Genomic DNA, 21,628 nt, shown 5'->3' on the forward strand with positions numbered 1-21,628 from the left:
ATGGAAACTTAGCATAGAAAGAATATCGAGCTAGCACGACGCGTGCGGGCACATTTCTCGCCCAAGGCTATGAACCATATATATGTTGGAAATATGCCCTAGAGGCAATAATAAATTGGTTATTATTGTATTTCCTTGTTCATGATAATTGTTTATTATTCATGCTATAATTGTATTAACCAGAAAACGTGATACATGTGTGAATACATGGACCACAATATTTCCCTAGTGAGCCTCTAGTTGGCTAGCTCGTTGATCAATAGATGGTCATGGTTTCCTGATCATGGACATTGGATGCCATTGATAACGGGATCACATCATTAGGAGAATGATGTGATGGACAAGACCCAATCCTAAGCATATCACAAGATCGTGTAGTTTGTCTCCTAAAGCTTTTCTAATGTCAAGTATCATTTCCTTGGACCATGAGATTGTGCAACTCCCGGATACTGTAGGAGTGCTTTGGGTGTACCAAACGTCACAATGTAACTGGGTGATTATAAAGGTACACTACAGGTATCTCCGAAAGTGTCTGTTGGGTTGTACGAATCGAGACTGGGATTTCTCACTCCGTGTGACAGAGAGGTATCTCTGGGCACACTTGGTAATGCATCATCATAATGAGCTCAATGTGACTAAGGAGTTAGCGATGAGATGATGTGCTACGGAACGAGTAAAGGGACTTGTCGGTAACAAGATTAAACAGGGTATAGGGATACCGACGATCGAATCTCTGGCAAGTGTCATACCGGTAGACAAAGGGAATTGTATACGGGATTGATTGAATCCCAGACATCGTAGTTCATCCGATGAGATCATCATGGAACATGTGGGAACCAACATGGATATCTAGACCCTGCTGTTGGTTATTGTCCGGAGAGGTGTCTCGTTCATGTTTGCATGGTTCCCGAACCCGTAGGTTCTACACACTTAAGGTTCGATGACGCTAGGGTTATATGGGCATAGAATACGTTGTTACCGAAGGTTGTTCGGAGTCCCTAATGAGATCCCGAAAGTCACGAGGAGTTCTGGAATGGTCCGGAGGTAAAGATTCATATATATGAAGTTAGGATTTGATCGCCGGAAGTGTTTCGGGCGTCACCGGTAATGTACCGGGACCACCGGAAGGGTTCCGGAGCTCCACCAGGAAGGGCCACCATCCCCAAAGTGCTACATGGGCCAAAAGGTGGATGAGAACCAGCCCCTAAGTGGGTTGTTGTGCCACCATTATCAACCCAAGGCGCACAAGGGGTGTAGGGGGCAAAACCCTGGGCGTGTAAGGGCAACCTTGGGCTCCAAGCCCACCCTAGGGTGCCACCCCTCCACCCTTGGCCACCGCCCCTTGCCCATCTAGGGTTGTCACATCCCTTAGGGTGGAAACCCTAAGGTTGGGAACCCTCCTCCCTCTCCTCCTATATATAGTGGAGGGTTTTTGGGGCTGCCAACACAAGTTCTTCCACCTCCAAGGCGCAGCCCTACTCCTCCTCGTCCTTGTCCTCCGTAGAGCTTGGCGAAGCCCTGCCGGAGTACCGCGCAACTCCACCGTCACCACGTCGTCGTGCTGCCGGAGCTCTCTCTCAACCTCTCCTCCCTCCTTGCCGGGTCAAGGCATTGGAGACGTCACCGGGATGCACGTGTGTTGAACGCGGAGGCACCGGTGTTTGGTGCTTAGATTGGAATCCACCATGATCTGAATCGCTACGAGTACGACTCCATCAACCGCGTTCTAGCAACGCTTCCGCTTAGCGATCTTCAAAGGTATCAAGATGCTCTACCCCTTGGCTCGTTGCTGGTTTCTCCATAGATAGAACCTTGCGTGGCGTAGGATTTTTTGTTGAAATTACTACGTTCCCCAACAGTGGCATCCGAGCCAGGTTCTACGCGTAGATTCTATGCACGAGGAGAACACAAAAATTATGGGCGATGATTTTTTTCAATTGCTTGCCGTTACTAGTCTTATCTTGATTCGGCGGCATCGTGGGATGAAGCGACAGAGACCGACTTTACACGTACTCTTACGTGAGTCTGGTTCCACTGCCCGACATGCACTTGTTGCATAAGGTGGCTAGCGGGTGTCTGTCTCTCGCACTTTAGTTGGATCGGATTCGATGAAGAGGGTCCTTATGAAGGGTAAATAGCATTGGCATATCAATGTTGTGGCTGTCACGTAGGTAAGAAGCGTTCTTGCTAGAAACCCAAATCAGTCACGTAAAACATGCAACAACAATTAGAGGACGTTTAACTTGTTTTTGCAGGGTATGCTATGTGATGTGATATGGCCAAAAGGTGGCGGAGGCGCACGGGAATCAAGTATGATGTATGTGGACTTCGAGTGCGGCAGTAGTGGGGTGCAACATGGTATCTTTGCCTGGTATCTTTTTGCAACAGAGTCATTTTATTAAATATAACCTTATTAAGAGGAATTGACATGGAAGTACGCAATATGTCTTTTGTCTGCATGATGAGACAATAAAACATTTGTTCTTCCAACGTATATTGGCTCTTTCTATATGGCCAGTCATTCAAATAATGTTTGGCTTGTATCCTCCTTGTAGTGTTGCTAATATATTTGGCAATTAGCTGCATGGGATTGGTGATAGGTTTAGAATTCTTTTCAGGATGGAAACGCTTGTCGTGATTTGATTCCTTTGGCTATGTAGAAACAATAAGGCTTTTAATGATAAAAGTACTTATGTTATGCGGGTTATATACACTTTTATCGGGACGTTTCGGTTATGGTCTTTCTACAATGAATGAAGAAACAAGACCTGTTTACAAAGGTGTGTACATGATTGAAGGCTACGACGACGAATACATTTACCCAACATGGGTGGGAGCATGATCTTCGGATCGAACCACCTTCGATTTAGGCGTTATACAGATCTTAGTTTCTTTGTATTTCGCCTTCTTTTTTTATTTACGATTCGTGCAAGGATTTTATTGGCTGTGTGCATGTTTGTTATGCAGAGGTCGGATGTAATTTTTAAACCTTTTAAGTAATAAAGCGTCCCTTTTTAAAAATAATATATTAAAAAACTAAAATCTTTAGGCCAAATTGAGCCAACATTTTAACCAAGCCTAATGTCCATTGTTTTATTAATACAAAGTTGAGTTAGTACCACGTAATGCTACATTGCGTCTCACAAGAAATTTTACAACCAAAAGAATTCTCAACAGACAATCTTTCCAATGATCCTTTCCTTCCCCAAGCTGTCCCTCAGCTGCACAATCAACAGTTTGGTGCCTTTGCAGCTTTACAAGCAAATCGTACCAAAGTTGTATTCAAAACAAAACTCTTGCTCCTGTCATTTCTGCTTTCACCCCGGCCAGTCACCCGCAGACTGCACGCGTAGCTGCAGGAATACAAAGAAAGCTTAGACTGGGCCAAGTTAGGTTAACTGGCTCATGCATGTCCGTTTCGTGGACACTGTTACGTGTACCTCGATAGGTCCAAGCACGTACTAGCCGTAGCTACGTAGCTCTCGTGAGAGGACACCGATGCGAACCTACCGTGCGGTCGGCCGCGCATGCGCTCTACTGATAAGTAGCTGGTCCGTCCACGAGACCACCGGAGATGGACCGGATGACATGGTTGGTCCAAGCACGCATCAATTATGATTGGGTGATAAGATGTTAATGGGGTCGTAGCTAGCATGCTAGCTCAATCATACGGTTTGCGGGCGGCAGAATCGCCGGATCAGGATCGTTTGATTGGCGATTCAGCGATTCTGCCGCTGTCGTGGTCTCTCGGGGTAGTTTTACGGGTCATGCTAAATCGAACACGACGTGAGCCACTGAGCCAGAAGATGGCTTCAGTTGCCAAGCCCCACTGCATGATTGGGGTGTTGGTAACTTGCTATATCTACAAGGATCTGCTTTATGTGATTCGCCTTTTCTCTATCCTGTTGTTCGTAGCATATGGGTCGTGATGCGGTTGCGTTCGTGCGTTCGAGTGGTGCGATTAGTAGACCAAAATGTTTCCTCACGGTTCTTTGCTGCGTACCACACATTTCGATCGACGTACGTTCTCGATCGACTACGCATACACCCGTGATCATATTTTATTGTTGTTGTTGATGAGGATGATGAAAAGTCTCTCTTGTGAAGGACAAGGGCAATCCCATATCTCTCGGCTGCAAATGGCAGACAATGCATCATATGAACCGTTTAATCGGGCGGTCAAAAACACGTGCAATCTGCTCGTCCAGTTGATAACTCGCCTAGCAAGATCTGTCGATGCTGGCTGGAGGTCTCGTTCAAACAGGATTCTCGCACACTACCGGGCGACGCAAAGGGACAACGGGGAAGGGCTCACACTTCTGCGTCATCTCTACTGCCTGCTTGTATGCGTACCGTAGCATCATCTACATGCGACAGTGATTCACCGCCGGCTGGCCACAGCTTTCAGATAGCAATGTACCGACGCTGTCTTCCATGGAAAGTCCTGAGCACGAACACTTTCGGGCCCGGAAAAACCTTGAGCACACACGTACGAACGAACGCACTGGCCCCTGTCTCGCCGAATTCTGTTCAAGCGTTCATACCGGCCGAGCGACATGTCCAGTACTCCAGTATCCATCCAGCCATTGGTTGCTCTCTGGAAGTGAAAGGAGAAGCAAATGGCGCAATCTGTAGCCGAACCGCAGCAATGCTACACATACATAAGTTTACATAAGTTTTACAAAGAGATGAATTTTGATTGAAGATTAAGGGGAATGAGGGCTCCACCTCCTTAAAAATTAGGGAGTGGGTGGTTAGTTAGAAAGAAAGAATCCTAGTCAGCGTGTAACCTTATGTAACTCTTTGTATGTCTAGCACAGCAGCAATGCTACACATACATAAGTTTACATAGGTTTTAGGAGGCCACGGACAACTGAACATGACCAGATCGTACATCTCTGTTCGGCCAAAAATGCTAGACATACAAAGAGTTACATAAGGTTACACGCTGACTAGGATTCTTTCTTTCTAACTAACCATCCCTTGATTTTTAAGGGGGATGGAACCTCATTTCCCTTAATCTCCAATCAAAATCCATCTTTTTGTAAAACCTATGTAAATTTATGTATGTGTAGCATTGCTGTTTATCTAGTGTATGCAATGGTTGTTTTCTTAAAGGAATAATCCTACACCTACGTAAGGTTCTTACGTAAACTTACTTACCCTTCACTAAATACTCTTCTCCCCCCTGATTTTAACTTAGGTGGGCCCCAACCATTAATCCTAATCCAATTAACTACCTCTAAATCAGCCTTTACGTAGAAACCTCACGTAACATTACCTGGGTGTAGCATTTTCCTTATTTAAAAGACCACACCAATTTATTAATCAAACAAGCAATACATACACTCTTGAAAAATAAAGAAAATGCATCACCAAAGCTAGACAACCGTTGCTGATGGCAAATGGAAAGTAAGCAAGGCCATGATTCTACCGAACCAGCGCCCCTAGAGAAGAAGTCCGTCAAAGTTGTCACCGCCGGAAGATCCACGAACCATGATCCCAACCTCCAAAAACCTCGCAAGCCTCACGCCAACATGGCAGGAGGAGACGGGTGGACCAAACACAAAGGAAAGGCACAACCGCCGTCACCCCGATAAACCCTTCAAACCTTAATTTCATTGTCCGGAAAGCCCGACATGAATCTACACCAACGAGCCTTCAGCCCGACATGAATCGCATCGTTCGGAACCCTCTGTCGGCTGGTGCAGCCCTGCCAACCCCTTCCTAACTTGGTGGTTCCGACTAGCGTTGGCCTCCCCATCTACGGTTCTGGATTCGGCGGCTATGGGATTGCTCAGCTTCACGCCAGGGAGAGATCCCTGCTCGGCTTGCTGGTGCTGGCAGCGGTGTTGCCCGCGGGTGTCGTTTCCTTCTTAGACGCGCTGCCAAGGCCTTCAGCTAAGCCCCTCTTCGAGCTCAGGGGAAACACTAGGTCTGGGTTCCCCGGACCGGATAGTAACGGTGTCTCGTCGTCGTATTCCTTCCTAAAGGCACTATCTTGTCGCTCACGGTGTCCCCGGTTTTGGCTCGGTAGATATTGGAGTTCCTGTTGGTTTGGCATCATCGATTTTGGCTTCGATTTGGTTGGTTTAGTTGTGTGTGTCTTGTTGTCGTCTTCCTTCCTGAAGGCACTATCTTGTCGCTCGCGATATCCTCGGTTTTGGATCGGTAGATGTTGGAGTTTCTGTTGGTTTGGCATCATCGCTTTTGGCTTGGGTTTGGTTGGTTTACTTGTGCTGTATCGTCTTTACAGGTCGAGCATCCCTTGTCTCTCTGCTTCGGGCACCGTGTTCACGCCTGTCTGCGTTCGTATCATGTGTTGTATCCGTATGTATTCTTTCTACTCCTTCAATCAATAGAATGATACACAAGCATTGCGTATTCACGAAAAAGAACGAGGCAACCAATACCGTTAAGATAAGGAACTTCAAGGAAACTTTATTTGCGAGATCAATGTTGCCATCATCACCATCTACACATCACCACACAACTTTATAAAAGCCCTAAACTAGGGGATACTACAACTCCATCTAAAAGATCGTCATCTCCTTACAGTCCCACACCGTCGGAGTGGCGAAGGAGGAGGGGCGACAACCTACTAGTGGAAGAGGAGTGGCAGAACAGAGCACCAAAAATATAGCCTCTCTATGGTTTGCAGAGGAGAGAAATTTTTTCTTGTTTTTTCGGCCTAGTATGTTGTAACTTCACGCTTTTTTGAGTGTAAGACGATTTAATCCATAACAAATCGATTGGAGGATATACTCCGCCCTTCACAACATATGATACGTGTGGAAAAGCTCTCTATAGTTCCATAAATGGAGAAAAATGAAGGGAACGTAAAATATCTCAACAATTTATATATACGTAGAAGATCGAAGAGACTATGTAATTAGGTGGCAAGGAAATTTATATATAATTCCACTTAGATCATTTTGTTCCTTTTAAGGTTGAATAAAGTTCAATTCAGTGGAACCTCACGCACAATCCTACCATCCAAAGGCTTCGGGCCTCTTTCTATAGATTTTCAAAAGACAATTTTGGAGGATTCAAATCATTAGGAATTTTTTATTTATAGTCTGATTCATAGATTGGATCCTATAAGAATTTTTGCTAAGGATTCCTTTGCACTACATTTTAGGAAACTGAACATCCACTCAAATATCTAGAAAGAATACTTTGGTTTTCCTGTGACACAATTAAAGAAATCAAAATACTATATTTTTTCTGCATATCATACCAATCCCACAATTTTCCTATTCTCGTATTTTTTAATAACGGGAATCAAATAGGCCCTCAAATTGGTTTGAACTTGAAATCTCAAAATTAGTTGTAGTTTCTTGCTTAAGGAAATAATTTACTTTTGGCACCTCGACGATTCCTCGAATTTATATTCTTTCCCTATAAACTTGGAAGCTAGACCAAGTTGAGCCTTTGCATATAGTTTGTTCTCTCAAACATTTAGAGGGTACTTTTTTTTCTTTGAAACGGAGCAGGGTATGATTGGATGACATGGTAGTGGTTTTGCATATTGGACAACACCCTTCTCTAATAGGAAACAAAACTTCTGGTTTGTAGAGTTTTTCTCCCCATCCTCTAATAGGAGCATGGTGTCATGTGTTGGAAATATGCCCTAGAGGCAATAATAAATTGGTTATTATTATATTTCCTTGTTCATGATAATGGTTTATTATCCATGCTAGAATTGTATTGATTGGAAACTCAAATACATGTGTGGATACAAAGACAACATTGTCCCTAGTGAGCCTCTAGTTGACTAGCTCGTTGATCAAAGATGGTCAAGGTTTCCTGGCTATAAACAAGTGTTGTCACTTGATAATGGGATCACATCATTAGGAGAATGATCTGATGGACAAGAACCAAACTATGACCGTAGCATATGATCGTGTCAGTTTATTGCTACTGTTTTCTGCATGTCAATGTATCTGTTCCTATGACCATGAGATCATGCAACTCCCGGACACCGGAAGAATACCTTGCGTGTATCAAACGTCACAACGTAAATGGGTGACTATAAGGGTGATATACAGGTATCTCCGAAGGTGTCTGTTGGGTTGGCATGGATCAAGACTCGAATTTGTCACTCCGTGTGATGGAGAGGTATCTCGGGGCCCATTCGGTAATACAACATCACAACAAGTCTTGCAAGCAATGTGACTAAAAAGTTAGTCACGAGATCTTGTATTACGGAACGAGTAAAGAGACTTGCGGGTAACGAGATTGAACTAGGTATGGAGATACCAATGATCGAATCTCGGGCAAGTAACATACCGATGGACAAAGGGAACTGCATACGTGATTGATTGAATCCTTGACATCGTGGTTCGACCGATAAAGATCTTTGTAGAATATGTAGGAACCAATATGGGCATCCAGGTCCCGCTATTGGTTATTGACCGTACAGGTGTCTCGGTCATGTCTGCATAGTTCTCGAACCCGCAGGGTCTGCACACTTAACGTTCGGTGACGCTAGAGTAGTATTGGGATATGTATGTTGGTGACCGAATGGTATTCGGAGTCCCGGATGATATCCCGGACGTCACGAGGAGCTCTGGAATGGTCTGGAGGTAAAGATTTATTTATGGGAAGTCCTATTTTGGCTACCGGGAAAGTTTCGGGTTTTATTGGTATTGTACCGGGAACCTTCTGGAAGGTTCCAGAAGGTTCCGGAGGAGTCTGGAAGGGTCCCTACAGCCCCTAGGAAGTTCATGGGCTGTATGGGGGCGTCCAAGCCTTGTTGGGCCAGCCCCAAGGGCTCATGCGGTTGGTAGGGAAGAGTCCCTAAAGGGGAAGGCACCTCCTAGGTGCCTTGGGGAGGGAGGAAATCTCCCTAGGCCCACACCCCCTCCTTGGAGGAGGGGCTAGGGCTTCGACCTAACCCTCCTCCTACCTCCTATATATAGTGGGGGAGAGGGAGGGGTTGAACACATCAATTCCCACGCCCTGGTGGCAGCCCTACCTCTCCCATAACCCCGTTTGCTCCTTAGATCGGTTCCGTCGGCGCTTGGCGAAGCCCTGCTCGCACTACTCCACCATCATCGCCATCACGCGTCGTGCTGGTTGAGATCCCATCTACTTCTTCTTCCTATTTTGCTGGATCAAGAAGGAAGATACGTCATCGAGCCGTACGTGTGCTGAACGCGTAGGTGGCGTCCGTTTGGTGCTAGATCGGGAAGGATCGTGATGAGATTGAGGGAAGGATCGTGATGAGATCGTGGGATGGGCTGCAATTTGGATTGCGAAGATGTTCCACTACATCAATCGCGTTATATACGCTTCCTCTTAGCGATCTACAAGGGTATGTATATTCACTCTCCCCTCTCGTAGATGATCATCACCATGGATAAGTCTTGCATGTGCATAGGAATTTTTTTGTTTCCCATGCAACGTTCCCCAACAGTGGCATCATGAGCTAGGTTAATGCGTTGATGATATCTCGAGTAGAACACAAAAGAGTTTGTGGGCGTTGATGTTCAATTTGCCGCCGTCCTTAGTCTTTTCTTGATTTAGAGGTATTGTTGGATTGAAGCGGTCCGGACCAACATTACTCGTACGCTTACGAGAGACCGGTTTCATCGACTAACATGCAACTTGTTGCATAAAGATGACTGGCGGGTGCCTGTTTCTTCAACTTTAGTTAAATCGAATTTGACTGAGACGGTCCTTGGAGAAGGTTAAATAGCAATTTGCATATCATCGTTGTGGCTTTGCATAAGTAAGATGCGATCATACTAGATACCCATAGCATCCATGTAAAACATGGAACAACAAATTAGAGGACGTCTAACTTGTTTTTGCAGGGTATGCTTGTGATATGATATAGCCAATGACATGATATTATATATTGGATGTATGAGATGATCATGTTGTAATAGTTAAATATCGACATGCACGTCGATGCTACGGCAACCGGCGAGAGCCATAGGGTTGTCTTTATATTTATTTTGTGCTTGCAGATGCTCTTGCTATATCGCTAGGCAGTAGCTTTAGTAGTAACAACATAGATAGCACGACAACCTCGATGGCAACACGATGATTGAGATCATGGTGTGGCGCCGCCACGCCGGTGGCGATGGAGATCATGCCGGTGCTTTGATGATCAAGATCAAGAAGCACAAGTTCATGACTATATCATGTCACTTATGATTTGCATGCGATGTTAATCCTTTTATTTACCTTGTTTTTCTTTGGACGACTGTAGCATTATAAGATGATCCCTCACTAAAATTTCAAGATAAATTTGTGTTCTCCCCGATTGTGCACCATTGCGACAGTTCGTCGTTACGAGACACCACGTGATGATCGGGTGTGATAGACTCAACGTTCACATACAACGGGTGCAAAACAGTTGCACACGCGAAACACTCGAGTTAAACTTGAAGAGCCTAACATGTACAGACATGGCCTCGGAACACAAGAGACCAAAAGTTCGAGCATGAATCATATAGTGGATATGATCAACATGGAGATGTTCACCATTGAAATTAATCTCAACTCACGTAATGATCGGACTTGAGTTATTGGATTTGGATCATGCGCCAATCGAATGACTAGATGGATGTCTATTTGAGTGGGAGTTCTTAAGTAATATGATTAATTGAACTCATTATTATGAACATAGTCAAAAGGTCTTTGCTAATTATTTTGTAGCTTGCGTTGTAGCTCTACTATTTTAAATATGTTCCTAGAGAAAATTTAGTTGAAAGATAATAGTAGCAATTATGCGGACTGGGTCCGTAAACTAAGGATTGTCCTCATTGCTGCGCAGAAGGCTTATGTCCTTAATGCACCGCTCGGTGTGCTAAACCTCGAGTGTCGTGTGTGGATGTTGCGAACATCTGACATACATGTTTTTGATGACTACGTGATAGTTCAGTGTGTAATGCTTAAACGACTTAGAATTGAGGCGCTCAAGACGTTTCGAACGTCATGGGACATAGGAGATGTTCCAAGAGATGAAATTGGGATTTCATGCTCATGTCCATGTTGAGAGGTACGAGACCTCCTACAAGATTCTTTGTCTACAAAGTAAGGGAGAAAATCTCAATCACTGAGCATGTGCTCAGATTGTCTGAGTTCTACAATTGCTTGAATTGAGTGGGAGTTAATCTTCCAGATGAGATAGTGATGGTTCTCCAAAATCACTCCCACTAAGCTACTAGAGCTTCATGATGAACTATAACATATCAGGGATATATATGATGATCCTTGAGCTATTCGCGATGTTTGAAACCGTGAAAGTAGAAATAAAAAAGGAGCATCGATTGTTGATGGTTAGTAAAACCACTAGTTTCAAGAAGGGCAAGGGCAAGAAGGGATACTTCATGAAAGGCCAAACCAGTTGCTGCTCTAGTGAAGAAACCCAAGGTTGAACCCAAACCCGAGACTAAGTGCTTTTGTAATAAGGGGAACGGTCACTGAAGCGGAACTACCCTAGATACTTGGTAGATGAGAAGGTTGGCAAAGTCGACAAAAGCATATTGGATATACATAATATTGATGTGTACTTTACTAGTACTCCTAGTAGCATGAGGGTATTAGATACTGGTTCGGTTGCTACGTGTTAGTAACTCAAAATAAAAGCTAGAGAATGAACGGAGACTAGCTAAAGGCAAGGTGACGATGTGTGTTGGAAGTGTTTCCAAGGTTGATGTGATCGCCATCGCACGCTCCCTCTACCATCGGGATTAGTGTTAAACCTAAATAATTGTTATTTCGTGTTTGCATTGAGCATAGACATGATTAGATTGTGTTTATTGCAATAGGATTATTCATTTAAAGAGAATAATGGTTATTCTGTTTAGTTGAATAATACCTTTAATGGTCTTGCACCTAAAATAAATGGTTTATTGAATCTCGATCGTAGTGATACACATGTTCATAATATTGATGCCGAAAGATACAAAGTAGTAATGATAGTACCACTTACTCGTGGCACTACCACTTGAGTCATATTGGTATAAAATGCATGAAGAAGCTCCATGCTGATGGATCTTTGGCCTCACTCTTTTTTGAAACATTTGAGACATGTGAACCATGTCTATTGGTATAACCGCATGAAGAAACTCCATGCAGATGGATCATTTGGACTCACTTGATTTTGAATCACTTGAAACATGCAAATCAGACCACATGAGCAAGATGACTGAAGGTCTCGTTTTCCACTGAGATGGAACAAGAAAGTAACTTGTTGGAAGTAATAAATTTGATGTAAGCAGTCCAATGAGTGCTCAGGCACGCAGTGGATAGCATTATGTTCTTACTTCACTGACGATTTGAGTAGATACAAGAGTATTTGATTGATGAATCACAAGTCTGAAATATTGAAAAGTTCAAGCTATTTCAGAGTGAAGATCGTCGTGACAAGAGGATAATATGTATACGATGTGATCGTGGAGGTAAAATCTGAGTTGCGAGTTTGGTAAATATTTAAGACATTGTGGAAATTGTTTCATAACTAAAGCCACCTGGAATACCATGGTGTGATGGTGTGTCCGAACGTCATAGTCGTGCCCTATTGGATATGGTGCACACTATGATGTCCCTTATTGAACTGCCACTATCGTTTTTGGGTTAGGCATTAGAGACAACCGCATTCACTTTAAATAAGGCACCACATAATTTCGTTGAGATGACACCGTATGAACTATGGTTTGGATAAACATAAGCTATCGTTTCTTAAAAGTTTGGGGCTGCGACGCTTATGTGAATAAGTTTCAGTCTGATAAGCTTGAACCCAAAACGGATAAATGCATCTTCATAGGATACCCAAAACAGTTGGGTATATCTCCTATCTCAGATCCGGAAAGAAAGTGTTTGTTTCTAGAAACGTGTCCTTTCTCGAGCAAGGGTTTCTCTCGAAACAATTGAGTGGGAGGATGGTGGAACTTGAGGAGGTTATTGAACCGTCACTTCAACCAGTGTGTAGCAGGGGGTAGGAAGTTGTTCATGTGGCACATACACTAATTGAAGTGGAAACTGATGATAGTGATCATGAAGCTTCAGGATCAAGTTACTACAAACCTTGTTAGTCGACAAGGTCACGTACAGCTCGAGAGTGGTACGGTAACCCTGTCTTGGAGGTCATGTTATTGGACGACAATAAACCTACGAGCTATGGAGAAGCGATGGTGGACCCGGATTCAGACAAATGGCTGGAGGCCATGAAATTCGAGGGAGGATCCATGTATGAAAACAAAGTGTGGACTTTGGAAGAACTACTTGATGGTTGTAAGACTATTAAGTACAGATTGATCATTAAAAGGAAGAAAGACGATGATGGTGAAAAGTCACAATTAAGAAACTCGACTTGTCGTAGAGATGTTTTCGACGAGTTCAAAGAGTTGACTATGATGAGACTTTCTCACTCGTAGCGATGCTAAAAGTCTGTTGGAATTATGTTAGCACTTGCTGCATTATTTATGAAATATTGCAGATAAGATGTCAAAACTTTATTTCGTCGACGGTTTCCTTGGGGAAAGGTTGTATGTGATACAACCAGAAGGTTTTGTCGATCCTAAGGATGCGAAAAAGTATGCAAGCTCCACCGATCTTTCTATGGGCGGGTGCATGCATCTGGGAGTTGGAATATACGCTTTGATGAGATGATCAAAGCTTTTGGGTTTATACAAAGTTTATGAGAAACTTGTATTTCCAAGGAAGTGAGTGGGAGCACTATAAAATTTCTCGTTAGAATATGTGATTGACATATTGGTGATAGGAAATAATCTAGAATTTCTAGAAAGCATAAAGGGTTGTTTGAAAGGAGTTTTTTAAAGGAAAACCTAGATTAAGCTACTTCAACATTGATCATCAAGATCTATGGAGATAGATCAAAGCGCTTAATAATACTTTCAATGAAATGCATACCTTGACGAGTTTTTAAAATAGTTCAAAATAGATCGGCAAAGAAGGTGTTCTTGGTTGTATTGTAAGGTGTGAATTTGAGTGAGACTCAAAGCCCGACAATGGCAGAAGAAAGAAAAGGACAAAAGGCGTCGCCTATGCCTTAGTCGTAGGATCTAAAGTATGCCATGTGCACCGCACCTGATGTGTGCCTTGCCATGAGTCTGTCAAGGGGTACAAAGAGTGATCCAAGATTGAATGGCTAAACAATGGTTAAAGTTATCCTTAGTAACTAGTGGACTAAGTAATTTTTCTCGATTATGGAAGTGATTAAAGAGTTCATCGTAAAAGGTTATGTCGATGCAAGCTTTGACACTAATCCGGATGACTCTGAATAGTAAACCGGATTCATATAGTGGAGCAGTCATTTGAAATAGTTCCAAATGGCGCGTGGTAGCAGCATCTGTAGGATGACATAGAGATTTGTAAAGCACACATGGATCTGAAAGGTTCAGGCCCGTTGACTAAAAACCCCTCTCACAAACAAGACATGATCGAACCCCAGAACTATATGGGTGTTAGATTCATTATAATCACATAGTGATGTGAACTATATTATTGACTCTAGTGCAAGTGGGAGACTGTAGGAAATATGCCCTAGAGGCAATAATAAATTGGTTATTATTATATTTCCTTGTTCATGATAATCGTTTATTATCCATGCTAGAATCGTATTGATTGGAAACTCAAATACATGTGTTGATACGTAGACAACACAATGCCCCTAGTGAGCCTCTAGTTGACTAGCTCATTGATCAAAGATGGTCAGGGTTTCCTGGCCATAGACAAGCTTTGTCACTTGATAACGGGTTCACATCATTAGTAGAATGATGTGATGGACAAGACCCAAACTATGAACGTAGCATATGATCGTGTCAGTTTATTGCTATTGTTTTCTGCATGTCAATGTATCTGTTCCTATGACCATGAGATCATGCAACTCCCGGACACCGGAGGAATACCTTGTGTGTATCAAACGTCACAACGTAACTGAGTGACTATAAAGGTGCTCTACAGGTATCTCCGAAGGTGTGTGTTGGGTTGGCATGGATCAAGACTGGGATTTGTCACTTCGTATGACGGAGAGGTATCTCGGGGCCCACTCGGTAATACAACATCACAACAAGCCTTGCAAGCAATGTGACTAAGGAGTTAGTCACGGGATCTTGTATTACGGAACGAGTAAAGAGACTTGCCGGTAACGAGATTGATCTAGGTATGGAGATACCAATGATCGAATATCGGGCAAGTAACATACCGATGGAAAAAAGGGAACTGGTATACGGGATTAATTGAATCCTTGACATCATGGTTTGACCGATAAATATATTCGTAGAATATGTAGGAACCAATATGGGCACCAGGTCCCGCTATTGGTTATTGACCGTAGAGGTATATCGGTCATGTCTGCATAGTTCTCGAACCCGCAGGGTCTGCGCACTTAACGTTTGGTGACGCTAGAGTAGTATTAGGATATGTATGTTGGTGACCGAATGTATTCAGAGTCTCGGATGAGATTCGGGACGTCACGAGGAGCTCCGAAATGGTCCGGAGGTAAAGATTTATATATGGGAAGTCCTATTTTGGCTACCGGAAAAGTGTTGGGTTTTATCGGTATTGTACAGGGAAGCTTCTGGAAGATTCCAGAAGGTTCTGAAGGAGTCCGGAAGGGTCCCTACAGCCCCTAGGACGAGCATGGGCTGTAAGGGGGCGTCCAAGGCTTCTTGGGCCAGCCCCAAGGGCCCACGCAGTTGGTAGGGAAGAGTCGCTAAAGGGGAAGGCACCTCCTAGGTTAGGGTTTGGGGAGGGAGGAAAGCTCCCTAGGCCCACGCCCCCTCCTTGGAGGAGGGGCTAGGGCGTCGACCCGACCCTCCTCCTAGCCTCCTATATATAGTAAGGGAGAGGGAGGGGCTGAACACATCAATTCCCACGCCCTGGTGGCAGCCCTACCTCTTCCATAACTCCGTTTTCTCCTCAGATCGGTTTCGGCAGTGCTTGGTGAAGCCGTGCTAGCACTGCTCCACCATCATCTCCACCATGCTGTCGTGCTGGTTGAGATCCCATCTACTTCTCCTTCCTCTTTTTCTGGATCAAGAAGGAAGAGACGTCATCGAGTTGTACATGTGTTGAACGCGGAGGTGAGGTCCGTTCGGCGCTAGATCGGGAAGGATCGTGATGAGATTGCGAGACGGGTCGTGATGAGATCGTGGGACGGGCTGCGATTTGGATCGTGAAGATGTTCCACTACATCAACCGCGTTATATACGCTTCCGCTTAGCGATCTACAAGGATATGTAGATTCACTCTCCCCTCTCATAGATGATCATAACCATGGATAGGTCTTGCGTGTGCGTAGGAATTTTTTTGTTTCCCATGCAACTTTCCCCAACATCATGTGCATACTGGATATTGACAATCCCATGTTCCTACTAATTGGAGGTCACACCTTTGATAGCTCGATTTTCTTGAGCTTGTTGAAGTAAATATGACAATGGTAAGCAGAAGGGGGAAATAATGGGTCATCTTACCTCACTCCTTTATATATAGTGAAATATGATCCCAAGGTATTATTTACCTTAACACACACCCTCTCCTCGACTATTATTCTCGTGATCATTTCAACCACCTGATCTAAAACACTTTGAGTTTTATGATTTATATAGCAATGTCCAATTAACACTATCACACACTTTTTCAAAAGTGCTCCACTTTTTATGCATATAATGCAAAACCTCTAATATGAGCATGATGTCATCTGCATATTGCATATTGACAATCCCATGTTCCTACTAATTGGTGGTCACACCTTTGATAGCTCAATTTTCTTGAGCTTGTTGAATTAAATATGACAATGGTCAGTAGAAGGGGGGTTGCTAATGGGTCATCTTACCTCGCTCCTTTATATGTAGTGAAATATGATCCCAGAGCACTATTTACCTTAACACGCACCCTCTCCTCGACTATAATTCTCATGATCATTTTAACCACATGAACTAAATCCCCTTGAATTTTATAATTTTATATAGAAATGCCCAATTAACACTATCACACACTTTTTCAAAAACGCTCCACTTTTTTTTGCCTATCATGCAAAACCTAATGCAATATCAGCACCCCTTCCATAAAATGTGTGCCCTTTTGAAGTTTGGAGTGGTGAATAATGTCCTCTACACACTCATACATCCTGTTATAGTATTATCGGCCCCGTTTGTCAATAGTTTGAGCTTAGCATTAAGTACACGAATTAGCCTAGACTATTGTATTACGTCAGCTCCAGATACTCTTTGGGACTAAAGTGATGGTACTATAATTAATAAGGGATTGTTTGATTTGAGACTAACTTTGCCAAAGGTTTCCACACCTAAGCTTAGGCAAGTTTAACCAACTTATGTGGGTATTTTGTCGAGCCATATCTTAGGCAAGCCATACTAGATAGGGTCCCATGTCACATATACACACAAAGTATGGTAAGATTCTCTTAGGCTTGCCAAGTTGTGGCTCTCATTTCAAAGAACTAACTGAAAGGACGTGGATGTCGCATAGAGGGGGGGTGAATAGGCACTTTAAAATAATTATGGTTTAGGCTTGAACAAATGCGGAATAAAACTAGCATTTAATTTGTCAAGCACAAAACCTAAAACAACTAGGCTCACCTATGTGCACCAACAACTTATGCTAAGAAAGATAAACAACTAAGTGATAGCAAGATATATGACAAGAAACAATATGGCTATCACAAAATAAAGTGCATAAGTAAAGGGTTCGGGTAAGAGATAACTGGGGCACGCGGAGACGATGATGTATCCCGAAGCTCACACCCTTGTGGTTGCTAATCTCCGTTTGAAGTGGTGTGGAGGCACAATGCTCCCCAAGATGTCACTAAGGCCACCGTAATCTCATCACGCCCTCGCACAATGCAAGATGCCGTAATTCCACTAAGGGACCCTTAAGGGCGGTCACCGAACCCGTACAACCAAGGTTGGGGCAATCTCCACAACTTAATTGGAGGCTCCCAACAACACCACGAAGCGTCACCAAAATGGCATATGGGCTTCGAGGTCACCACAAATGCTCGGGGCAATCTCCACAACTTAATTAGAGACCCTGACGCTTGCCTGGAGCTTTACACCACAATGATTTAGCTCTGAGGCACCACCAAGCTTCTAGGGGTACCAAGTACCCAAGGGTAATAAGCTGCTCAACTTCTCACTTCCACGTATCATCATGGAGAACTCAAACCGATGCAACTAATGCAATGGCAAGAACACACGAAGTGGTCAAGTACCTCACTCTCAAATCCCTCCACAACAACAAAAGATATGGAGAAATATGAGAGGAAGAACAAGGAGCTCACAAAGAACTCCAAGATCAAGATCCAAGGGGTTCCCCTCACATAGAGGAGAAAGTGATTGGTGGAGATGTGGATCTAGATCTCCTCTCTCTTTTCCCTCAAGAACTAGCAAGAATCATTGGAGGGATTGAGAGTTAGCAAGCTCTAAGAAGGTCAACAATGGGGGAAGAACACGAGCCCAATGGATAGATAATGTCCAATGTGGAAGAAGACCTCCTTTATATAGTGGGGGAACGAATTCAACCGTTACCCCCACTCACAGCCCGACTGGAGCGGTACTACCGCTCCCAGAACGTCCGAGGGAGCGGTACTACCTCCCGGGAGCGGTAGTAAAAAATTACTACCGCTCCGGGGGCAGTACTACCGCTCCACGAGCGGTACTACCGCTCGCACGAGGAACGATACTACCACTGGATACTGAAACTGCTCTAACTTTCGCATACGAACTCTGAATCGAGCAAACTCAAGCTTGTTGAATTCACAACGACAAGAGCTATCAAATAACGACATAAAATATTAAGAACATGCGGTTAGAAAATTCCAGTGATATAGAGAAGTGAGACCTCTATGAATGAAGAACCGGCAAAAACTTCCAACATCAAAAACATCATAGAAGATGCATATGGACTCCGTTTTCGAAGAACTCGAGCTTGTCATGAAGATGACCATAAGATCTAAAACTCACAAAGAGAAACACCAAACAAGAACCAAGAAATATGATGCAGGATGCAAAAGGTTTGAGCTCTCAACGAACGATACGATCAAAACTACTAACTTGAGAGCCCCCCTTGACAGTACGACAATCTATCCTAAAAAAGAAACCTATCAAGGGCAAACCTATACCTTGCTACTAGTACTCTTGAGCTAGATGATGATGGTCTTGGCTTCCTCAAGATGGACCACCTTTCTTGATTGCCTTGGTTTGACGAAGACTAGTTGATTACTCCCCCATACTCACTATGGGTGAGCCACTCTTCAGCACATCTTCACAAGTCCATTGCCACTACAATGGACATCAAGCTTCCAGCATGATATCCTCGCGATGCTCCACTTGAACTTGCACACCACAATCTTGATGGCGATCACCATTTGATGTCATCCTTCATAATTTGAATGAGATCTTCCTCTTGACGCAAACCCATGGAATCACACCTAACCCCACATAGAACTCTCACAAGGACTATGGGTTAGTACACAAAAGCGTTATGGACAATGATTACCATACCATGGGATCACTTGATCCCTCTCGATACATCTTGTACACTTTGTGTGTTGATCATCTTGATTTACTCTTTGCTTAGTCTTGATCAACATTGTGTCTTTATGAACAATCTTGGGATAATACCTTGAATACCACCTTGGTCATCATATAAACTCCTGGACACCAACAGATGGACTTCAAGAAGTGCCTATGGACAAATCCTTCAAATATAACTTAAGGCAACCATTAGTCCATAGGGATTGTCATCAATTACCAAAACCACATATGGATAAATATGCTCTAACACTAACCTTAGACAAGTGTGGCAACATTGTGTGTCAAAGTATGGCATTGTTAGGTGTAGAACCAAACAACCCCTAAGCATGTTTATGTCAAGGTTCTTCATTGTAAAAATTATCAAAGAAATGCTTTAGAGTAAAGTTACTGATAAAACTCGACGAGTGGATCATGAGCTTTATTGATTATTAGCAACAGCGGACACATTTTTTAAGTACCATCCAAAAAATCCTGAGCCACGAACAACTCATTAATATAATTTGAGGATGAGCGACATGATCAAAATGGAAATTAGCATAACTAAATAGATGCACCCTGAGACTAACCAAACAAATTCATGTAAAAATTAGCACATAATATGAGTCATCAAACCTTCCAACCCCTCGATGACATTGTTTCGATCTTCCAAGGACAATATTTAGATTTTGCCTCATTCTTCCACTAGGTTTACTCATGTAATATTTACCCCCAAACTCCTTTCTTTAGCCCTTCTGCATCCACTCTATATCATCTATTTCTTTAGCCCGTTCTCTCAAATGCATAACTAGATTCCCCACTCCTCCTTGGTTATTGCCTATCATGTACTCATATTTCATTCTTATTCTTAGAGTATCTACAACCGGACTAGGCAAACCCGGCTGAAAGGACGTGGATGTCGCCTAGAGGGGGGTGAATAGGCGCTTTAAAATAATTACGGTTTAGGCTTGAACAAATGCGTAATAAAACAAACATTTAATTTCCTAAGCACAAAACCTAAAACAACTAGGCTCGCCTATATGCACCAACAACTTATGCTAAGCAAGATAAACAACTAAGTGATATCAAGATATATGATATGAAAGGACTATCAACACAAACATGTAAAACATTTAGAGAGCTCGAAGTGTTAACGCCCAAAGATGAAGCATTGCAATAATATAGTGATGAAGGATCATCAAGAATAAGCCCACTATCATCATTGCAATGATCACCACTACTCACCATAACATTACCTTGTGGCAATCCACATGTAGGTGAAGTAGATAAAGTTGAGAAGACCACGCAACTGGAGGTGGAGGGAGAACAATCATTCCCACAAATCTTGGACACACCATATTTATCTTTAAGCTTCGTCCACAGCTCATGAGCATCCCGGAATGGCATGAGTTGAAATATAACTATATTGCTCAAAGCATCAAAAAGCACATTAGAAGGCTGAACATTGAGATAAGAGTTTTTCTCATCCTCTAAATATATATTTTGGGAATCCTTTGGAGGAGAAAAACCCATATCTACAATTCGCTCTAAATTTGGGTCCATGACCCTAAAGTGATTAAGTATGCGAATTACCCAAACATCAAAATTTGTGCCATCGAAACTAAGAGTGTCGGAGAATCCTAATCCCCTAGTCGTCATCCTTACTCTCTAGGTGGTTAAACCTAATAATGAGAAACGTGTCTCTGATACCAATTGAAAAGACGTGGATGTCGCCTATAGGGGGGTGAATAGGCGCTTTAAAATAATTACGATTTAGGCTTGAATAAATGCGGCAAAAAACTAACGTTTAATTTGTCAAGCACAAAACCTAAAACAACTAGGCTCACCTATGTGCACAAACAACTTATGCTAAGCAAGATAAACAACTAAGTGATAGCAACATATATGACAAGAAACAATATGGCTATCACAAAGTGAAGTGCATAAGTAAAAGGTTTGGGTAAGAGATAATCGAGGCACACGGAGACGACGATTTATCCAGAAGTTCACACCCTTGCGATGCTAATCTCCGTTTGGAGCAGTGTGGAGGAACAATGCTCCCCAAGATGCCACTGAGGCCACCGTAATATCCTCACGCCCTCGTACAATGCAAGATG

Source organism: Hordeum vulgare, chromosome 7H, assembly GCF_904849725.1.
Source record: "Hordeum vulgare subsp. vulgare chromosome 7H, MorexV3_pseudomolecules_assembly, whole genome shotgun sequence".
Classification (NCBI taxonomy): Eukaryota; Viridiplantae; Streptophyta; class Magnoliopsida; order Poales; family Poaceae; genus Hordeum; species Hordeum vulgare.